Below are 19455 nucleotides of genomic sequence, written 5' to 3'. Positions count from 1 at the left end.
TTCTATGCACTCTAGTTTGTGAAGCAAGACTTTGTGATGCAAGGTGTCGAAAGTTTTAGACATATCTACATAGAAATGCACCAGAAACAAGCAATTTTTTTTTTCTAAACACTCTTATTCCTATGCATTCTAGTTTGTGAAGTAAGATTTTGTGATGCAAGGTATCGAACAAGTAATTTTTCTTCTAAACATGTGTGTGTGTGTGTGTGTGTGTGTGTGTGTGTGTGTGTGTGTGTGTGTGTGTGTGTGTGTGTGTGTGTGTGTGTGTTCGCAGGCTGCCCCCACACGGACATACACACATACACACACACACGACCATTCTTTCGCCGGCAACACACACACAAACAACAGTTACCATCTCTCGGGGGATCGAACACGGACCGGCCACTTTGATGCAACGAGCTCCACGCATACAAAGCGGCCTGTTATCCCTCCTTCTGCCCGTCATCTTCCTCCTCTTCTTACGCAGCCATCTTCCTCCTCTTCTTACGCAGTCATCTTCCTCCTCTTCTTACGCAGCCATCTTCCTCCTCTTCTTACGCAGTCATCTTCCTCCTCTTCTTACGCAGCCATCTTCCTCCTCTTCTTACCCAGTCATCTTCCTCCTCTTCTTACGCAGCCATCTTCCTCCTCTTCTTGCCCAGTCATCTTCCTCCTCTTCTTACGCAGCCATCTTCCTCCTCTTCTTACGCAGTCATCTTCCTCCTCTTCTTACGCAGCCATCTTCCTCCTCTTCTTACGCAGCCATCTTCCTCCTTTTCTTACGCACTCATCTTCCTCCTCTTCTTACGCAGCCATCTTCCTCCTTTTCTTACGCAGTCATCTTCCTCCTTTTCTTACGCAGCCATCTTCCTCCTCTTCTTACCCAGCCATCTTCCTCCTCTTCTTACGCAGCCATCTTCCTCCTCTTCTTACGCAGCCATCTTCCTCCTTTTCTTACGCAGTCATCTTCCTCCTTTTCTTACGCAGCCATCTTCCTCCTCTTCTTACGCAGCCATCTTCCTCCTCTTCTTACGCAGCCATCTTCCTCCTCTTCTTACGCAGTCATCTTCCTCCTCTTCTTACGCAGCCATCTTCCTCCTCTTCTTACGCAGCCATCTTCCTCCTCTTCTTACCCAGCCATCTTCCTCCTATTCTTACGCAGCCATCTTCCTCCTATTCTTACCCAGCCATCTTCCTCCTCTTCTTACGCAGCCATCTTCCTCCTCTTCTTACCCAGCCATCTTCCTCCTCTTCTTACCCAGCCATCTTCCTCCTCTTCTTACCCAGCCATCTTCCTCCTCTTCTTACCCAGCCATCTTCCTCCTCTTCTTACGCAGCCATCTTCCTCCTCTTCTTACGCACTCATCTTCCTCCTCTTCTTACCCAGTCATCTTCCTCCTCTTCTGACGCAGCCATCTTCCTCCTCTTCTTACGCACTCATCTTCCTCCTCTTCTTACCCAGCCATCTTCCTCCTCTTCTTACCCAGCCATCTTCCTCCTCTTCTTACGCACTCATCTTCCTCCTCTTCTTACCCAGCCATCTTCCTCCTCTTCTTACGCACTCATCTTCCTCCTCTTCTTACCCAGCCATCTTCCTCCTCTTCTTACGCACACATCTTCCTCCTCTTCTTACCCAGCCATCTTCCTCCTCTTCTTACGCACTCATCTTCCTCCTCTTCTTACCCAGCCATCTTCCTCCTCTTCTTACCCAGCCATCTTCCTCCTCTTCTTACGCAGCCATCTTCCTCCTCTTCTTACGCAGCCATCTTCCTCCTCTTCTTACGCACTCATCTTCCTCCTCTTCTTACCCAGCCATCTTCCTCCTCTTCTTACCCAGCCATCTTCCTCCTCTTCTTACCCAGCCATCTTCCTCCTCTTCTTACCCAGCCATCTTCCTCCTCTTCTTACGCAGCCATCTTCCTCCTCTTCTTACGCAGCCATCTTCCTCCTCTTCTTACGCACTCATCTTCCTCCTCTTCTTACCCAGCCATCTTCCTCCTCTTCTTACGCACTCATCTTCCTCCTCTTCTTACCCAGCCATCTTCCTCCTCTTCTTACCCAGCCATCTTCCTCCTCTTCTTACCCAGTCATCTTCCTCCTCTTCTTACCCAGTCATCTTCCTCCTCTTCTTACCCAGCCATCTTCCTCCTCTTCTTACCCAGCCATCTTCCTCCTCTTCTTACGCAGCCATCTTCCTCCTCTTCTTACCCAGCCATCTTCCTCCTCTTCTTACCCAGCCATCTTCCTCCTCTTCTTACGCACTCATCTTCCTCCTCTTCTTACGCAGCCATCTTCCTCCTCTTCTTACGCACTCATCTTCCTCCTCTTCTTACCCAGCCATCTTCCTCCTCTTCTTACGCACTCATCTTCCTCCTCTTCTTACCCAGCCATCTTCCTCCTCTTCTTACGCAGCCATCTTCCTCCTCTTCTTACGCAGCCATCTTCCTCCTCTTCTTACGCAGCCATCTTCCTCCTCTTCTTACGCACTCATCTTCCTCCTCTTCTTACCCAGCCATCTTCCTCCTCTTCTTACGCACTCATCTTCCTCCTCTTCTTACCCAGTCATCTTCCTCCTCTTCTTACCCAGTCATCTTCCTCCTCTTCTTACCCAGTCATCTTCCTCCTCTTCTTACCCAGTCATCTTCCTCCTCTTCTTACCCAGTCATCTTCCTCCTCTTCTTACCCAGCCATCTTCCACCTCTTCTTACGCAGCCATCTTCCTCCTTTTCTTACGCAGCCATCTTCCTCCTTTTCTTACCCAGCCATCTTCCTCCTCTTCTTACGCAGCCATCTTCCTCCTTTTCTTACGCAGCCATCTTCCTCCTTTTCTTACCCAGCCATCTTCCACCTCTTCTTACGCAGCCATCTTCCTCCTTTTCTTACGCAGCCATCTTCCTCCTTTTCTTACGCAGCCATCTTCCTCCTTTTCTTACGCAGCCATCTTCCTCCTCTTCTTACCCAGCCATCTTCCTCCTCTTCTTACCCAGCCATCTTCCTCCTCTTCTTACCCAGCCATCTTCCTCCTCTTCTTACGCAGCCATCTTCCTCCTTTTCTTACGCAGCCATCTTCCTCCTCTTCTTACGCAGCCATCTTCCTCCTCTTCTTACGCAGCCATCTTCCTCCTCTTCTTACCCAGCCATCTTCCTCCTCTTCTTACCCAGCCATCTTCCTCCTCTTCTTACCCAGCCATCTTCCTCCTCTTCTTACGCAGCCATCTTCCTCCTCTTCTTACGCAGCCATCTTCCTCCTTTTCTTACGCAGCCATCTTCCTCCTTTTCTTACGCAGCCATCTTCCTCCTTTTCTTACGCAGCCATCTTCCTCCTTTTCTTACGCAGCCATCTTCCTCCTCTTCTTACCCAGTCATCTTCCTCCTCTTCTTACGCAGTCATCTTCCTCCTCTTCTTACCCAGTCATCTTCCTCCTCTTCTTACGCAGCCATCTTCCTCCTTTTCTTACGCAGCCATCTTCCTCCTCTTCTTACGCACTCATCTTCCTCCTCTTCCTACCCAGTCATCTTCCTCCTCTTCTTACGCAGCCATCTTCCTCCTTTTCTTACGCAGCCATCTTCCTCCTTTTCTTACGCAGCCATCTTCCTCCTCTTCTTACCCAGTCATCTTCCTCCTCTTCTTACGCAGTCATCTTCCTCCTCTTCTTGCCCAGTCATCTTCCTCCTCTTCTTACGCAGCCATCTTCCTCCTCTTCCTACCCAGTCATCTTCCTCCTCTTCTTACGCAGCCATCTTCCTCCTTTTCTTACGCAGCCATCTTCCTCCTCTTCTTACGCACTCATCTTCCTCCTCTTCCTACCCAGTCATCTTCCTCCTCTTCTTACGCAGCCATCTTCCTCCTTTTCTTACGCAGCCATCTTCCTCCTTTTCTTACGCAGCCATCTTCCTCCTCTTCCTACCCAGTCATCTTCCTCCTCTTCTTACGCAGCCATCTTCCTCCTTTTCTTACCCAGTCATCTTCCTCCTCTTCTTACGCACTCATCTTCCTCCTCTTCTTACGCAGCCATCTTCCTCCTCTTCTTACGCACTCATCTTCCTCCTCCTCCTCCTCCTCCTCCTCCTCCATTTCTTCCTTTTCTCTTTCATGTTGCTCCTTTTCTCCTCCTCATCCTTTCACTCCTGGTTGTTGTTGTTGTTGTTGTTGTTGTTGTTGTTGTTCGTCTTCGTCTTCGTCTTCGTCTTTTTTTTTCTTTTCCTTCTCCTCCTCCTTCTCGTTCTCTTTCTTTTTATTTTCATTTTTATTTTTATTTTTCTCTTTCTTCTTTTTCTTCTTCTATTTCTTCTTCTTCTTCTTCTTCGTCTTCCACTTCTTCTATGCATCTATTTTCTGTTTTTTTCACTGCTTTACCTTTCTTCTTCGGTCTTTTATTTCGTCCCATAATTTTCCTCCGAGTTAAATAAGTTTTTCGAAATTCTCAAAAAATGAGTGGGTTTCAAGGTTGGGAACTCAAAAATAGGGTTTTTTCAGAGCCGTTTTTTGCGAAGTTATTCGACTTTTTACCCTTTCGAGTCGGTTTTTGAGCCCGGTCGCTTCTTAACAAAATATAGCCCTTACATTTTGCCGTCGATTGATCCCAAAAACATTTCTGTAGCCCCAGAAATAAGGGAGTTATGGCGATTCGCACCAAAACGGTTGATTTTCCAAAATTCGCGGCTTAATGACAAGGGCGCCGCAAAATCAAAAGAGTCCGCTGTCCATTACTTGAGATGTCACTGACACTAAGCATCCTCGGTCTATCCTTAACTCAAAATCTTAACTGGAAACTTCAGATCTCTTCTCACACTAAATCAGCTTCTTCGAGGTTGGGCGTTCTGTATCGTCTCCGCCAGTTCTTTTCCTCCGCACAGTTGCTATCCATATACAGGGGTCTTGTCCGCCCTCGTATGGAGTTTGCATCTCACGTGTGGGGGGGCTCCCTCACACAGCTCTCTCCGTCTCATCAACTCCCCTCCTCTTACTGATAGTCTCCTATCTCTTACATTCCGCCGCCATGTTGCCTCTCTTTTTTCTGTCTTCTATCGATATTTTCACGCTGACTGCTCTTCTGAACTTGCTAACTGCATGCCTCCCCCCCTCCTGCGGCCACACTGCACACGACTCTCTACTCAAGCTCACCCCTATAATGTCCAAATCCCTTACGCACGAGTCAACCAGCATCTTCACTCTTTTATCCCTCACGCTGGTAAACTCTGGAACAATCTTCCTTCATCTGTATTTCCTCCTGCCTACGACTTGAACTCTTTCAAGAGGAGGGTCTCAGGACACCTCTCCTCCCGAAATTGACCTCTCTCCTCTGAACCTTTTTTTTATAGCAGTGAATAACGGGCTTTTTTTTTCATTATTATTTCCTTCTTTTTTCTTTTTCTTTTTTTGCCCTGGAGCTGTTTCCTTTGCTGTAAAAAATAAATTACACGGATAACCTTAAATCGTAATCATGTGTGTCGGTGTGGCTGGGGAGCGAGGCAAGACAGGGCCCTTGTTACTGTACTGACGGGAAGGGAGAAGAGAGGAGAGGAGAGGAGCGAAGAGGTAAGGATGAGGTGAGAAAGGTCATGAGAGCAGAGGAGATAAAAGAGAAGGCGAGGAGAGGAGAGGAGAAGAGAGAAGAGAGGAGAGGAAGGGAGAGAAAAGCAATGGATAAAGCAGGAGAGGCGAGAAGAGGAATGAAAAGGGAGGAGAAGAGAGGAGAGGAGAGAAGAGAAGAGAAGAGAAGAGAGAAGGAGAGGAAAGGAGAGGAGGGAAAATAAATGAATTAAATACAGAAAAGGAGAGTAAAGGAAGGGAAAAACTGAGCATTGCAGATTGGGATTAACCGTGTAGCAGCGACGGGCCAAATTTGTGCCATGATATAAACCCCCAAAAAATAGATGATACATAATCTGATCACAAATACTTTCATATATATTTTGAAATGGTTTGTGTGAGTGATGATTTTTTTCTCATTTTTCTCGCTTAGAGGGACCATTAAGAAACATGATCCCTGCTGCTACCGGGTTAAAACAAGATAGTGGAATAAAGAATAAAGGAGAGAGAAAGGAAACGAATAGGGAAGAGTAAGAACAGAGGAAACGAAATAAAACACGATTAAAATGAGATGAGTGGAAGTAAATGGAAAAGAGGAAAGGAGAGCAGAGGAGAGAGAATAAAGAAGAAGTTAAAGGGGATGGAGAGGGGAGAAAAGAGAGCAAGATACAGGCAGGGAAAGAAGGAACGGGGGAGGGGAAAAGGGAGGAAGGAAAAGGGAAGAAAGGAGAGACAGAAGAAAAGAACGAAGGAGAGAACAGGAAAGAAATACAAGAATACGAAAAGAATAGCTCAATGAAAAAGGAGAGGAAGAGAAAAGAAGGAGAGAGAAGGAGAAATGAAGACTGATGAGAGAGAGAGAGAGAGAGAGAGAGAGAGAGAGAGAGAGAGAGACGCGGGGGGGGAGCAATGATTATGTTTAACCAAGGGATTATACACACATCATGAAGGATATAAGCTGTGTGCGTGTGTGTGTGTGTGTGTGTGTGTGTTTACAGAGAAAGAAAATATGGGTAAATTTATTATATTAGCAGTAGGAAAACTTATTCAACTAAAACATTACAGTACACACACACACACACACACTCTCTCTCTCTCTCTCTCTCTCTCTCTCTCTCTCTCTCTCTCTCTCTCTCTCTCTCTCTCTCTCTCTCTCTCTCTCTCTCTCTCTCTCTCTCTCTCTCTCTCTCTCTCTCTCTCTCTCTCTCTCTCTCTCTCTCTCTCTCTCTCTCTCTCTCTCTCTCTCTCTCTCTCTCTCTCTCTCTCTCTCTCTCTCTCTCTCTCTCTCTCTCGGCGTCACGTGTTTCCCTTGCCATGAACGGAAGGATTGTAACTTTTTCCACTAAAACATTACAGTACACACACACAAACACACACACACACACACACACTCTCTCTCTCTCTCTCTCTCTCTCTCTCTCTCTCTCTCTCTCTCTCTCTCTCTCTCTCTCTCTCTCTCTCTCTCTCTCTCTCTCTCTCTCTCTCTCTCTCTCTCTCTCTCTCTCTCTCTCTCTCTCTCTCTCTCTCTCTCTCTCTCGGCGTCACGTGTTCCCCTCTCCTCGATTTTCTTTATTTAATTCTTTTTCTTTCATTCTTTCAATTCTCTTCTTTTTTCCCTTCATGCCGTTGTTTTTTTTTGTCATTTTTCGATTTCCTTCTTTCATTCCATGTATATATTTTTTCTACAATCCCTCTTTTCTTCCTCTCCTCCCTTTTTCCTTTCCTTCATAATGATTTCCTTTCTCCTCATCTCCGTTTGTTCCATATACTCCTTTTTAATGTTTCTTCTCTCCTGTTTCCTTCAAGTTCTTCTTCCTTTTCCCTTGTTAAACCTTCTTCCAGTCATTCCTTCTCTCCTGTTTCCTTCATTTTTTCCTTCAAGTTCTCCTTCCTTTTCCCTTGTTAAACCTTCTTCCAGTCATTCCTTCTCTCCTGTTTCCTTCATTTTTTCCTTCAAGTTCTCCTTCCTTTTCCCTTGTTAAACCTTCTTCCAATCATTCCTTCTCTCCTGTCTCCTTCATTTTTTCCTTCAAGTTCTCCTTCCTTTTCCCTTTTTAAACCTTCTTCCAGTCATTCCTTCTCTCCTGTTTCCTGCATTTTTTCCTTCAAGTTCTTCTTCCTTTTCCCTTTTTAAACCTTCTTCCAGTCATTCCTTCTCTCCTGTCTCCTTCATTTTTTCCTTCAAGTTCTCCTTCCTTTTCCCTTGTTAAACCTTCTTCCAGTCATTCCTTCTCTCCCGTCTCCTTCATTTTTTCCTTCAAGTTCACCTTCCTTTTCCCTTGTTAAACCTTCTTCCAGTCATTCCTTCTCTCCCGTTTCCTTCATTTTTTCCTTCAAGTTCTCCTTCCTTTTCCCTTTTTAAACTTTCTTCCAGTCATTTCTTCTCTCCTGTTTCCTGCATTTTTTCCTACAAGTTCTCCTTTTTCCCTTTTTGAACCTTCTTCCAGTCATTCCTTCTCTCCCGTTTCCTTCATTTTTTCCTTCAAGTTCTCCTTCCTTTTCCCTTGTTAAACCTTCTTCCAGTCATTCCTCTCTCCTGTTTCCTGCATTTTTTCCTACAAGTTCTCCTTCCTTTTCCCTTTTTAAACCTTCTTCCAGTCATTCCTTCTCTCCTGTTTCCTGCATTTTTTCCTTCAAGTTCTCCTTCCTTTTCCCTTGTTAAACCTTCTTCCAATCATTCCTTCTCTCCTGTTTCCTGCATTTTTTCCTACAAGTTCTCCTTCCTTTTCCCTTTTTAAACCTTCTTCCAGTCATTCCTTCTCTCCTGTTTCCTGCATTTTTTCCTTCAAGTTCTCCTTCCTTTTCCCTTGTTAAACCTTCTTCCAGTCATTCCTTCTCTCCTGTTTCCTTCATTTTTTCCTTCAAGTTCTCCTTCCTTTTCCCTTGTTAAACCTTCTTCCAGTCATTCCTTCTCTTCTGTTTCCTTCATTTTTCCTTCAAGTTCACCTTCCTTTTCCCTTGTTAAACCTTCTTCCAGTCATTCCTTCTCTTCTGTTTCCTTCATTTTTCCTTCAAGTTATCCTTCCTTTTCCCTTGTTAAACCTTCTTCCAGTCATCCCTTCTCTCCTGTTTCCTTCATTTTTTCCTACAAGTTCACCTTCCTTTTCCCTTGTTAAACCTTCTTCCAGTCATCCCTTCTCTCCTGTTTCCTTCATTTTTTCCTACAAGTTCACCTTCCTTTTCCCTTGTTAAACCTTCTTCCAATCATTCCTTCTCTCCTGTTTCCTGCATTTTTTCCTACAAGTTCTCCTTCCTTTTCCCTTGTTAAACCTTCTTCCAATCATTCCTTCTCTCCTGTTTCCTTCATTTTTTCCTTCAAGTTCTCCTTCCTTTTCCCTTGTTAAACCTTCTTCCAGTCATTCCTTCTCTCCCGTCTCCTTCATTTTTTCCTTCAAGTTCTCCTTCCTTTTCCCTTGTTAAACCTTCTTCCAGTCATTCCTTCTCTCCTGTTTCCTTCATTTTTTCCTTCAAGTTCTCCTTCCTTTTCCCTTGTTAAACCTTCTTCCAGTCATTCCTTCTCTCCCGTCTCCTTCATTTTTTCCTTCAAGTTCTCCTTCCTTTTCCCTTTTTGAACCTTCTTCCAGTCATTCCTTCTTTCCTGTTTCCTGCATTTTTTCCTACAAGTTCTCCTTTTTCCCTTGTTAAACCTTCTTCCAGTCATTCCTCTCTCCCGTTTCCTTCATTTTTTCCTTCAAGTTCTCCTTCCTTTTCCCTTGTTAAACCTTCTTCCAGTCATTCCTTCTCTCCTGTTTCCTGCATTTTTTCCTTCAAGTTCACCTTCCTTTTCCCTTTTTGAACCTTCTTCCAGTCATTCCTTCTCTCCTGTGTCCTTCATTTTTTCCTTCAAGTTCTCCTTCCTTTTCCCTTGTTAAACCTTCTTCCAGTCATCCCTTCTCTCCTGTTTCCTTCATTTTTTCCTTCAAGTTCACCTTCCTTTTCCCTTGTTAAACCTTCTTCCAGTCATCCCTTCCTTCCATCCATAATCATCCCTCAGCTGTCTCCTTTCGTTCGTTCTGTCACCCGTTCATCCTTCCTTTTTACCTCCATGCTTCCTTCCTTCCATTCCTTCTTCATTTTCTAACTCCCATCTTTGTACTCTTTCATCATACCTCCTTCTCATCCTCTCCGCCTTCCTTCACTGATATTACTCTGCCGTCTTTAATATTTCTCACATTTGTCCTTTCTGTTTTTCTTCTAGACCTCTTTCCTTCCCACCCTCCCTCCTTCATTCCTTCCTTTCTTCCTTCCTCCTTCAGACAGGCGGCACCAAAGTTCTGTCTCTGTTTTCCTGAAAGGTCGCTTCTTATAAATATTTTCCCCGCCTTTCCAACCTTCACAGTTTTCCACTACTTGTTTATTTTCTTTAACTTATTAGAAATTCGATATAACATTCATCTTTTCTTGCGACTAAACTTACGTGCGCAGATAGAGAGAAAGAGATATAGAGAGAAAAAAGTATAGGTAGGTAAACAGAGATAGATGGAGACCAAATACAAGTAGGCTGACCACAAGGAAAAACAAACTACCGTGGACTTGAGATAGATAAGAGACAGCAACTTAAACGAAAGCATTGCACAGTGAGAAGGCGGAGACCGGGCGGAGAAAACAGGCAATTGAAACAGATAACAAAAGTACACCAGAGAAAAAAAAAAAGCTGAGGGAGGAGAGAGAGAGGCGGGAAGGTGACGGAAGGGAAGAGAAGTTAACGAGAAGAGACCTAACAAAGGGAAGCACATCAAGAAGAAACAGGAGAACATGGAAACGAGAAAGGGAAAGTGCAGAAGTAGAAATATATATTTTCTTTTACATCAAAGGACACGGCTCAAGGGCAACAAAAAGAGTACAGAAAAAAGCCCGCTACTTGCCGCTCCCATAATGGATAACAGTAAAGAGTAGCCAAAAGAGAGGTCAATTTCGGGTGGAGAGGTTTTTTGATATACTCTTCTTGAAGGAGGTCAAGTCATAGGCAGGAGGAAATACAGATGAAGGAAGGGGATGAAAGAATGGAGGTGCTGGTTAACTCTTGCATAAGGGGTTTGGACAGTATAGGGATGAGCATGAGTAGAAAGTCGTGTGCAGCGGGGCCGCGGAAGGGAGGGAGGCATGCAGTTAGCAAGTTCAGAAGAGCAGTCAGCATGAAAATATCGATAGAAGATAGAAAGAGAGGCAACATGGCGGCGGAATTTAAGAGGTAGAAGACTATCAGTAAGAGGAGGAGAGCAGATGAGACGAAGAGCCTTAGATTCCACTTAGACATGCAATAAAGCGTAAAGAGCCGAAGGAAAATGATACGAGGTAAGATACGCAACCACACAAAGACAGAGACGCAAGCGAGAACAGCCTGACACAAGGGATGAAAAAATGATAAACTGGAAGCAGAAACAGAGACAAAGGAAGACGGAGAAATGAGACAAAGGAGAAAATAAAGACGCAAAAGAATGTTAGCGGGAACAGGCAACAAATAAACACTAGCAATAGGAAATGGAAAAGACGAACATACGAAGGAGAACAAACGAGAGGAAAGGTTACAGAAGCAGAGATAAAGTAAGCAAAAGAAAACTCGAGAAAGGCGATAAAAAGCTGAACGTATAAAGACAATGGAGAACAAAGGAGGAAAAGGTTCTCGAAGCAAAAAGAAGTCCACGAAGCGAAACTATAAGACATAAATGATGAAGCGTTACGATAAAAGACAAAAGACAAAAGAAAGAAATTAGAAGAGAAACATACAATTAGAGATCAGACAAAAAAGAAGATTAGTAAAGTAAAAACAACCAATGGAAAAAAACATGAATACAAGTTATCCAAAACACAGAAAAATACAGGGGAAAAAATAAAAGAAAAATGCAGGGAAAAAATAAAAGAAAAATACAGGGAAAAAATAAAAGAAAAATACAGGGAAAAAATAAAAGAAAAATACAGGGAAAAAATAAAAGAAAAACACAGGGAAAAAATAAAAGAAAAATACAGGGAAAAAATAAAAGAAAAATACAGGGAAAAAATAAAAGAAAAATACAGGGAAAAAATAAAAGAAAAACACAGGGAAAAAATAAAAGAAAAATACAGGGAAAAAAGCAGAAAAATAGTTTTTTTTTTTTTTTTTTTTTTTTTTTACGTCTTGGCCTATTGCGCCGGTAGGCTTCTTCCCGGTGGATCCTAATGGTCGGCCCAAGGCTTCTTCCCGGTGGGGCCTGATGGTCGGCTCAGCCCGTTCTGGCGCAGGCGAGTGTTTATAGTGGCGCCATCTTGCATTGGCTCATGCTGCCCTCCCGGAGCTCATCTTTAATCCTAGAATCTAGAGTCCGGGTTGATAGGTGGTCTTCTGGACAGCATGTGGGTAGTTTTAAGCCACTCGGCGGCGGCTGAAAAATCCCAGCTTGGTGGCACCGGGCGGGGATTGAACTCGCGTCGTCCTGAACACGGCGCCGTCACGCTATCCATTCAGCCACCGCCTCCCCAAGATTACGAGAGGAAAAAACAAAGAAACTGACAAAAAACAACAACAAAAAAGTAAAAGATACAAATAGTTATACAAAGGCGAGCAAAGGTGAGGTTTGGGAGAGGGGAGGGAAACAAAATGGACAAAAAGGAAGGAAAAAAGGTTGGACAAAAATAGAAGAAAGGAAAAAAGAGACGAGGGACTCAGAGTCAAGTAAAGGGAACAAAAAACACCAGAAAGCACCCACCCACCTACACACACACACACACACACACACACACACACACACACACACACACACACACACACACACACACACACACACAACTCCCGCTAACCATGATACTTACATTTCTGCGCGGAATCGTGCCAAATCTATTCTTCGACTTACCAAAAACTCCTTCATTAATAGAAAAAGCCAAGACCTTGCTTTTTTTCGAATTCTTCCCGTGACTTCTGGCATCTACCCAAAAACATCTCCTCCAACTTCACTTTTTCATCTTTCCCTCCTCTCCTTAGTCCTGACGGCAGCACCGCCGTCTCATCTATCTCTAAGGCTATCTATCTCTCAAACTTTTTCTAAAAATTCCACTCTGGACGATTCTGGGCATATTCCTCCTACTCATCGCCCCTCTGACTCCTTTATGCCTGTTATTAATATTCTTAAGAGTGATGTTTTCTATGCCCACTCTGGCCTCAATCCTCAGAAGGCTTATGGACCTGATGGAGTGCCTCCTATTGTCCTTAAAAACTGTGCCTCCGTGCTGACACCCTGCCTGGGCAAACTCTTTCGCCTCTGCCTGTCAACATCTACCTTTCATTCCTGCTGGAAGTTTTTTTTTTTTTTTACGTCTCCGCCTATAGCGCCGGTAGGCTTGCTTGAGGGACCTGGATGGTATTCGGCCCCAGCCCGTCATGGCGCAGGCAAGTGTTCATAGTGGCGCCATCTTCTCTTGGCTCATACTGTCCCCCGGAACTCGTTCTTGATTCTTGGACGGTTTCCTCTAGAGTCCGGGTTGATGGGTGGTCTTCAGGACAGCATGTGGGTAGTTTTGAGCCACTCGGCGGTGACTGAAAAATCCGAGGTGGTAGCGTGGGGATTCGAGCTCGTGTCGTTTCTTTTGTATTTCCTCTTGCCTACGATTTGAACTCTTTCAAGAGGGATGTATCAAGTCACTTCCCAAACGATTCTGACTCTCTTTTTAGGGAGACAGCTCAGGGCACGAAACAAAAAAGGAACAAAAAAGCCCGCCAGGTGCTTCTGAAATACAAGCAACTAAAACAAGATGTCAAAGGCGAGGTCAATTTCGCGAGATGTGTCTTGACACTCCTCTTGAAAGAAGTCAAGTCATAGGCAGGAGGAAAACTAACAAAGGAAGGCTGTTCCAGAGTTTATCAGCGGAAGGGATAAAAGAATGAAAGTGCTGATTAACTCCTGCATAAGGGATCTGGACAGTATAGGGATAAATAAGAGTAGAGAGTCGAGTGCAGCGGGGCCGCGGGAAGGTGTGAGGAATGTAGTTAGCAAGTTCAGAGGAGCAGTCAGCATGAAAATATCGGCAGAAGATAGAAAGATTTGCAACATTGCGGCGGAATTTAAGAGGAAGGAAACTTTCAATAAGAGGAGGAGATTATTTTTTCACAAACTATTTACTTGCGCATCGACAGCGGGTTTTTTTTTTTTTTTTGTTGTTGTTATTGTTTCCTCTTATATTTTGCCTTTGTGTTGTCTTCTTTTCTGTAAGCGCCCACACACACACACACACACACACACACACACACACACACACACACACACACACACACACACACACACACACACACACACACACACACACACACACACACACACACACACACACACACACACACACACAAGGTCAAAGAAAGGATATATGTAGCTGATGGGGGGACGAGAAATTATCAGAAAAAGAACGAGAAAACATACTGATACCGTAATGAGAGAGAGAGAGAGAAGAGCAATAAACGGTGTCCAACATCTAATAGGGCAGTAAGTACTTATGCGCAGGGACCAGAGAGGACGTGCAGGGTAGGGAAAGGATGGTGGAACAGGAGATGGGACTCGAGGGGAAGGAAGCAAGCCGGAAGGAAGGGGAGTAAGGGAGATGGGGCAGTGAGGGGAGGCGGTGGCTGAATGGATAGCGTGACGGCGCCGCGTTCAGGACGACGCGAGTTCAATCCCCGCCCGGTGCCACCAAGCTGGGATTTTTCAGCCGCCGCCGAGTGGCTTAAAACTACCCACATGCTGTCCAGAAGACCACCTATGAACCCGGACTCTAGATTCTAGGATTAAAGATGAGCTCCGGGAGGGCAGCATGAGCCAATGCAAGATGGCGCCACTATAAACACTCGCCTGCGCCAGAAAGGGCTGCGCCGACCATCAGGCCCCACCGGGAAGAAGCCTTGGGCCGACCATCAGGATCCACCGGAAAGAAGCCTTGGGCCGACCATCAGGATCCACCGGAAAGAAGCCTTGGGCCGACCATCAGGATCCACCGGGAAGAAGCCTTGGGCCGACCATCAGGATCCACCGGGAAGGTTAAGTAGGTGAGGACACAAGTATATTAAAGGAAGCGAACAAGCAGTAGAGAAGGAGGGAAAGGGGAAAGGCAGCAGGGAAGGGTGTGAGAGAATGAGAGTCGTATTTTAAAACATTTCGTCGCCCAAGTTCACATATTTGACATGGCTTTCGTAGGAGCTGTAGGCCTTTCCAGGGGTAGTTTTATGACCCTGGTGGTAGTTTGACCCTTCTTCTATGCCATGAACCTTAAAAAACACTCATGAAAACCAGATTGATCCCCTCTTTGACCTTTAGAAATAGTTGATGTGAGAAGCGATGGGGTCTTAAAATACGGCCCTCAGCGTATGAAGAGGAGAGGCGTAACAGCAGCACCGGCAGTAGTGACACGGAGCACTATCACCATTATCATCATCAGCACCAGCAGTAACCATTATATAATAGACCACTGCAAGACAATGGCCCTTCCTAACGCTCTCTCTCTCTCTCTCTCTCTCTCTCTCTCTCTCTCTCTCTCTCTCTCTCTCTCTCTCTCTCTCTCTCTCTCTCTCTCTCTCTCTCTCTCTCTCTCTCTGTATGGATGGATGGATGCAGAAAGATAGATAGTTAGATAGATAGATAGATAGACACAGAAAGTTCGTTAAATAGATAGATATAGACAGAAAGTTCGTTGAATAGATAGATAGATAGCCAGAAAGTTCGTTAAATAGATATAGACAGAAAGTTCGTTAAATAGATAGATAGATAGAAAGTTCGTTAAATAGATAGAGAGATAGACAAAGTTCGTTGAATAGATAGATAGATAGACAGAAAGTTCGTTAAATAGATATAGACAGAAAGTTCGTTAAATAGATAGATAGATAGAAAGTTCGTTAAATAGATAGATAGATAGATAGACAGAAAGTTCGTTAAGTAGATAGAACGCGGCGTGACGGCGCCGCGTTCAGGACGACGCGAGTTCAATCCCCGCCCGGTGTCACCAAGCTGGGATTTTTCAGCCGCCGCCGAGCGGCTTAAAACTACCCACATGCTGTCCAGAAGACCACCTATCAACCCGGACTCTAGATTCTAGGATTAAAGATGAGCTCCGGGAGGGCAGCATGAGCCAATGCAAGATGGCACCACTATAAACACTCGCCTGCGCCAGAACGGGCTGGGCCGACCATCAGGTCCCACCGGGAAGAAGCCGTGGGCCGACCACCAGGATCCACCTGGAAGAAGCCTACCGGCGCAATAGGCCACGACGTAAAAAAAGAAAAAAAAAAGTTAATTAGCAGACCACCACCACCACCACCAATACCACCACCACCACCACCACCACCACCAAAACCACCACCACCACCACCACCAAAACCACCACCACCACCACCACCACCAATACCACCACCACCACCACCACCAATACCACCACCACCACCAATACCACCACCACCACCACCACCACCACCAATACCACCACCAACAACAACTGATAAACAAGAAAGTCAGCGTCTTCTGACGTACACACAAAAAACGCCAGACAGACAGTGTTCAGCCACAAGGATAAATATAGCCAGTGTTCTCTCAAGGTGTTTGATCGTCCCCTACTTGCCTTCACGGTCTCCTGAAGGCCACGAAAGTGAAGGACCGTGGGGGCAAGTAAGGGGCGGTCAAACACCTTGTTCTACGTGACATTAAACAAGTTGACATTGTTGTTTTAGATATTGCCAAAGCCTTCGACAAAGTCCCGCACAAAAGACTGACATTAAAATTGAAATACTACGGTATTTCAGGACCTATTCTTCACTGGATCACTGCATTTCTTACTAACAGGACTCAACGTGTTCTTTTTAACGGATCTTCATCTGACACTGTCCCTGTTTCTTCAGGTGTCCCACAAGGCACTGTCTTAGGCCCTCTTCTTTTTGTTTTCTTGTACATTAACGATCTTCCACTCTCAACGCCTAACTCTTCCACTAGACTGTTTGCCGACGATAGTTTACTGTTTAGAGCAGTAAAGACTAATGACGACTGCAGACTTCTACAAAAAGACTTGGACGCCCTCCAACGGTGGGAGCGCACCTGGCAGATGCATTTCCGCCCTGATAAGTGCAAACTGATAAGATCCACCAGAGCTCACAACCCCATCCATCACACTTCCACTCTTCATAACACAGACCTTGAATCAGTATACACACACAAGTATCTTGGTGTCCACCTCTCCACTAACCTAAAGTTTATCACTCACATAGACCATATCAGTGCCACGGCCAACCGAATACTGGGGTTCCTGAGGAGGAATCTACATAACTGTACACCTGACATAAAACACATAGCGTGCAACACACTTGTGAGACCAACACTGGAATACTGCTCCACGGTGTGGGATCCTTACACACACAGAAACATTGATAGGTTAGAATAAATCAACACCAAGGCGGCAAGGTTCCTTACAAACAATAACACTCGAACGCCTGGCATCAAAACACTGATCAAACAACAGATAAACATGGACCCTCTTCACCTACGCTGACAAGCACACAGACTTACACTTGCGTAAAAGATCACAAACACTCACATTGACATTGACCCACATACATACCTACACAACGCAAACAGTCAACGTACTCGTAACACACACATCCATAAATACCAAACATATCACACTAACACTGACGCATACAAGCACTCATACTTTCCACGCACCACACGTGAGTGGAACAGCCTCCCTCAACAGATTTTAGACTGCGGTACAACAGACTCATTCAGAAAATAAATACATACTCACTTGTCACCACAGCACACCAACACTAACAATTACACTTGATTCACTTCCCTCCCCTGCACACCCGGCTCCCCCGTCCCCTCAACAGCCAACACAAATATGCGTGTTATGCCCCTGTACTGGTGTCCTGCGCATTATTATCAAGATCAAGAGAGAGAGAGCTTGCTTTATTTATCCCTGTAGCTGAACACTGTTTGACTCACTCGCCTTAATCTCTTGTATATATACTTGGGACTATATCTACAAAACTCCATTCTAAATTAATGCAACAGGTTCAAGGCACTAAAATCGTTACACGAAAGAAAATGCTGGACATTAGGAGCCGATTTCACAGTCCAACACAGTGTCTTCGTAACAGCCCGAACCAAACTCTAGAATCCCATACAATCCAAAATGGTGAGGTCTACGATGCCACACTAAATACACAAGACTTTTCCTGTATAGTTTCTTCAAATTTGTGAACTTAAATATAAACACCAGACACTATACAAGGAAATTTCGAAGGCTCTGGTATTGGTTTGGGAGCTTACTAACCCATCATGGGGAACTGTGAAACTGGCCCTAAGGCAACACTACCTGGTCCCGACTGGTGGGCTACTATTCTACAAAGCAGTGGACGCGTAGAAACACCCGGTACAGGCTCGCCCTTCCACACGACATAACACCTATTTCTAAGTGATATTTACATTATATGCTCCCGTAACATCTAACTGTACAGTCAGTTCATTGTAAGAGTTCAACACCCATAACACCGCCATCTGGCCGGCGATAATGAGCGAGGACGCGGCACACGTGCTGAATATGTTTTGACGCGCCCGTAAAATTTGCCGGTGTTGCTGGTGAAGACTAGCATGCTGGACTTGCCGGATGGACCAGCAAGTCTGCCGTTTTCCTAAGGGCCTGGTCACACGAGCGTTTATTTCGGGAATTTTATCGTCGATTTTGAGAATTTTCCCATCGGCGGCACCGGCAACTCCACTCTGTTCTCGATATGGACGGAGACGAACATGCGCGTCTAGTATTCCCGATACTGAGAACACTTTGATAGAAACATGGCTTCACCTCATGCATTACTAAGACCATATTGAAGTAATTTAGGCGGTATTTGCCCGATGGTCCCGGGAGTGAGGGAGAGAGGCCGCGGGCCACTCCAGGCTGCCGTGTTCATGTGACGAAAAATTCACAGTGCTCCAATGAAGCATAGCGCGGTTACTACTCCTGCTGACACGTCCTTTACGCTTAACGCCCCTGCTGCCCCCTAGACGCCCAGCACCCCGTAAACTACGTCTGAAGGAGGAACAAACACAGGTACTCACCAAGGCGGCAGCGGCGGCGAGCATAACGGCGGTGGCGGCGCGTTGTTCTGTGCCGAAGGAGAAACATATTGTCAAGCGTTGCAATAAAATGTGTGATTGTTTGCGGAAAACTGCGTGTGAACGGGGAATAAGATGTTTTTGAGGAGAGATATTCACTGATAATGTTTGACAGTTTGCCTCTCTCTCTCTCTCTCTCTCTCTCTCTCTCTCTCTCTCTCTCTCTCTCTCTCTCTCTCTCTCTCTCTCTCTCTCTCTGTACCATTCGTATCCCGTCTTCTGAGCAGCTGCGTCACAATGTTCATGTAATGTTTTCGTAATATTAAACAAAGGTAACATTACACGCGCTTCACCTACGCCTCCCAGACACGGCTATAGACACACACTGAATGACCCAGCGTGGCGCCCTTGGTGGAGGCTCGCGGCAACTCTCACGGCTAACACACATGACCACGCGCCTCGTTAAGTCTTTGGTTGGTACTCTTAGACAGTTCCGACTCTCACATCAGCTATTTCCAAAGGCCAAAAATGAGATCAGTCGGGTTCTAATGAGTGTTTTTGTAGGTTTATGCCACAGAAGAAGGGTCAAACTACCACTAGGGTCAATAAATTACCCCTGGAAATGCCCGAAACTCCTACGAAAGTCTTGTCAAATATGTGTGCTGGGGGACTACGGATTTCCTACAGTCAGACCTCACCAAGCTACAGAAATGCAACAAAAAGTGTCTGCTACAATTCAATGAAGAGAAATGTTAAGTCCTGCACACCAATACCGCATGGGGAACACTCCACTATCCACCACAGAGGCAGAGAAAGACAAGTGGAGTATAGTTACCAGGCTACCAGTGACAGCCAAATCCGTGCCAATCGCAGCGGACGGGTTAAGAA

The 19455-nt window shown here is 45.2% G+C and overlaps 1 long non-coding RNA gene across 1 annotated transcript in view; it reads right to left on the bottom strand.

Annotated features, from left to right (window-relative positions):
* LOC126990232 (uncharacterized) overlaps positions 1-18967 on the bottom strand; it is a 40753-nt gene extending 21786 nt beyond the window's left edge. Inside the window, exons 1-2 of the long non-coding RNA XR_007744148.1 lie at positions 18830-18967; positions 18571-18617 (exon numbers count right to left, since the gene is read on the bottom strand). This is a non-coding gene — a long non-coding RNA (uncharacterized LOC126990232). The remainder of the gene's footprint in view (positions 1-18570; positions 18618-18829) is intronic.
* Positions 18968-19455: the final 488 nt, after the last annotated feature.

This window comes from Eriocheir sinensis, chromosome 6, assembly GCF_024679095.1.
Source record: "Eriocheir sinensis breed Jianghai 21 chromosome 6, ASM2467909v1, whole genome shotgun sequence".
Taxonomy (NCBI): domain Eukaryota; kingdom Metazoa; phylum Arthropoda; class Malacostraca; order Decapoda; family Varunidae; genus Eriocheir; species Eriocheir sinensis.
Note: the sequence above shows the minus strand (reverse complement) of the source record. Positions and strands in the feature narration are given on the sequence as shown.